The sequence below is a fragment of the Papaver somniferum genome, chromosome 11 (assembly GCF_003573695.1).
Source record: "Papaver somniferum cultivar HN1 chromosome 11, ASM357369v1, whole genome shotgun sequence".
NCBI classification, from domain to species: Eukaryota; Viridiplantae; Streptophyta; class Magnoliopsida; order Ranunculales; family Papaveraceae; genus Papaver; species Papaver somniferum.
The window spans coordinates 98320851-98324580 of NC_039368.1; positions in this window are offsets into that span (position 1 = coordinate 98320851).

The following is a 3730-nucleotide window of genomic DNA, read 5'->3' on the forward strand; positions in this document are numbered from 1 at the left end:
TTAGAGATATAAGTCAAAACATTAATCAGCCATGGGTGATCATTGGGGATCTGAATCTGGTCTTCAACAATTAAAATAGGGCCTCCATTCATAGTACTTCTTCTGCCTCAAGATTTGTTACTTCCTCATCAAGATATTCTTCCTTCATTAATATGATTTATGATGTTGGTTTAGAATATATGGTCTATGCAGGAAGATCTTTTACATGGTCTAGTAATGTTCATGGAACTGGTGTTAGACGATCTAGATTGGACATAGCTCTTACTAATGCAGAGTGGGTGTTTCATTTCCCTAATTCCAAACTTCTTCATCTACCTCAACTTGGATTTAATCACTGCCCCATCTTACTGGATTCTACATCAACTAAAAGTAACAAGAAAAGAAACTAGAATTATTTTTAGTGCTATGAAATAGATGAATCTCTTAAACCTGAAGTTGATGCTGCTGGAATAATCAATTTCAGAAATCTCATGCTTTTCAATTCTCAAGAAGACTAGTCATCACAAGGAAATATATTTCTAAGTGGAACAGACTAAAGTTTGTTGATATTCAAAGCAACACCCATCTTCTTCACCAATAACTTGAATCTGTCCAATAAAATTCTCAGCCTCAAGACACAAGCACTCTTCAAGTTTAGCAGTTGGAGCATCAAATAGAGCATTGGCATCAGATACAAAGTGTTTTTCGGGAAAAAAAGGCAAGGGACTAGTATTGAAAAAGCGGGGGTCTAACAACCACACCCAATAATTCGTTTGGCAATCTGTATGGACTAACTCCAATATACTTTCAAGAGAATCAACTAGACAGTCAGACTCAATCTTATGAAAAGTATATCAAAGAGTTATGTCTCAATTTCTTAATTCAATCCGTAATCATACAAATAGGAATTTGCGAGCCCGATTGAATATAAGAAATAACTTGCACGGTATCAAAAATCAATATCCAAGTGTCAATCAATTTAATTGTAGCGTCTCCTAAGCTAGCAGCTGACTACTCTAAGAGATCAACTAAATAAAAAGGCACTAAGAATCTAATAATTTACTTAAACATTCAAATAAGAAATCTGGTATAAAACTTAACCCAAAAACTAGCCCCGCTCAGAATTATATATACAAGAACTCCTCTCAAATGATACATATACAATAGTCATTTGGTTTGCAAATAGAATAAAAAACTTAATAAACATAGCAGAAGTTAACTAATTAACGGAGTCAACTCCTCGAAGCTTTCGCTGTGCAACTCTGATCTGTCTCTGAAACTGAAAGTAGGAATGGGTGAGCACATCATCCCTAAAAGGGATGCCCAATAGGAATAACAATTAACTTTTAAGTGAACATCGGCATGATTTGGAAAACAATACATGTTTTCCAAAATATTAAAAGACAACCAATTCACTGAATTAAACAACATGTATATGGAACTAACTCCTTCTTTGTTTCTGTGGTGACATTTACACAACAGATTGATGACAATTACACACCAACCATTATTTCTGTGGTGACATTTACAAACCGTAATATTGGTGACAATTACACACCTAGATAGTCTGTGGATGAATGTACACACCCGTAATATTGGTGACAATTACACACCTAGATATTCTGGGTGACAATTACACACCCAAATGTGCATGAAAGTATAAGTGAAGAAGTGTATCCTATATACCACATAAGGAAATTCTTATTTTCCATAACAATTCATAAAAGATAAACCAAACATTACACTTCCTTTCCAAACAATGGAAAGATTAAAAGAAATAACAGAACTTTCATAATTCAAAATTAAACAATGCACTCCTTTCCAAAGGATGGAAAGATTATCATAATCAACATAATTATCAGAACTAAAATTAAACAATGCATGAAAAACATAACCAAATTACACATGAGTTTGATAAACGTAAACTTTTGTAAAAGAAGACAATAATGGTCATAAAAGAGTTAAAAGTATTCCCACCTCTTCTTTTGAGCACAAGCCACGCCTACCTCGAGATCCACGATCCACTGGTTCATCCTTCGAATCGATCGTTGTTAAACAGACTAACTGTTAATCACACAAGAAGTCTAAGAATCTAGTCAAAATGGCTCACACAAGAACCATACAAGTCTATCTAATGGTTCTAAGCTCATTTATGACTTTACACCTTTTCATTCTCTAACTTTAGCATAGCTAGGGTTTACTAATTTAATTAGATTGATTCTATAGTCCATTAAACAAGTCTTATGACTATCTATAACTTTGTAGAAGAACTCAAAGGCTAATTAAGATCATAAGGGTCTAACTCATCAAACTAGTCTTAAGCCCAAGTATACTGAACAAGCCCATCACACAAAGCCTGGGTCAACTGGGTCACTAAACGGTCATTGGCAGTCAAAGGGTTCGACTAACAGTAACGTCCAGTCAAGGTCAAGTCCTGGTCAATGGTCAAACTAGGTCAACTGGTTAACTCAGACAACAAGACTGATTCAGGTAAGTCAGGTCAGGTTACATATGACCCAGTTAGATTAACTGAGTCAGCTAAACAGAATAGTCTAACATCTGACTGACAAATCAACACAAGGCCTAAACTATTACAGCTTCAATTCCTACAACATAACCTTATTTATCATTTCAACTTCACTTCAAAAATTAGTAAACAAACTTAAAACTCTATTTACAAACAAAGACTACGCCTACCTGCAAGTGTAGCTTTAGGTAACATCCAGATCATCTCAACATATTCAACAAACCAATTCAACTTCAATCTGTTACGGCATCACAAATGGACAGACAACACTATCTAATCATAACGAACACATGAACTGAAATCACTTCAATTAAACATCCATCCATGCCTCCAGTTCTAGCTACCACCAATTCATTACCCTACCAATTTCATTGTCCTTGCACTTCTTAGTTCATACCACCAACACCTTTAGATCGTCTCTTAACTCAATACGAACTAATACGACTCACCAATAACTCAACTCCCAACACCTGCAGCCACAGATACACAAACAACATCATCTTTAACTACTAACCCCCTCTAGACTGCCATTACAACACCAGCAGACCTCCAATGTCATCCCTGCATTCAATAACATCACAACATCCCCAGAAAAACATCATCACAACAATATCAATATCCCCATACTTCATTTCAGAGTCACATTCAATTCTCACAACAACACATACACCCTTATAAGACTCTTGTTCTTCATTTGTATAACTATTTTGCATCCACAATCACAACTCCATTCTATAATTATTTAAATTGTAGTTTCATCATATCTTCCTCAACATCCATAAATTCATTCAACTGAAATCAAAAGCTTACTAAGACAATGAGAATAAATTACCTCAAAACAGATTCTCTCAACCAACTGCAATCAACCTTTCTTCAATCTGATTCGACTTTGAAATACATCACCATCTTATTAACAGAACCGAACCTTGTCCTTTAACTCTCAATCTTCAGTTCTATCATTTATTCTCAGAAGAACCCTAAAATAACTTCCCAAATTAGAACTCCTCCAATTCGAACACCAACAAAAAATTCAATTCATCACATCAACAAGACCCTTCTCTAATATTTCTGCTGAACTCTCAACTTCATCTTCTGCACCTTTTCTGAAATTCATACAAACCCTAACTCACCGGTTCTTCAATTTGGGGAAGAACAGAAACCCTAATCTCCTTTAATCTCGAATTGATCTCCAAAACAACAGAACAACACCAATTAAACAACAAC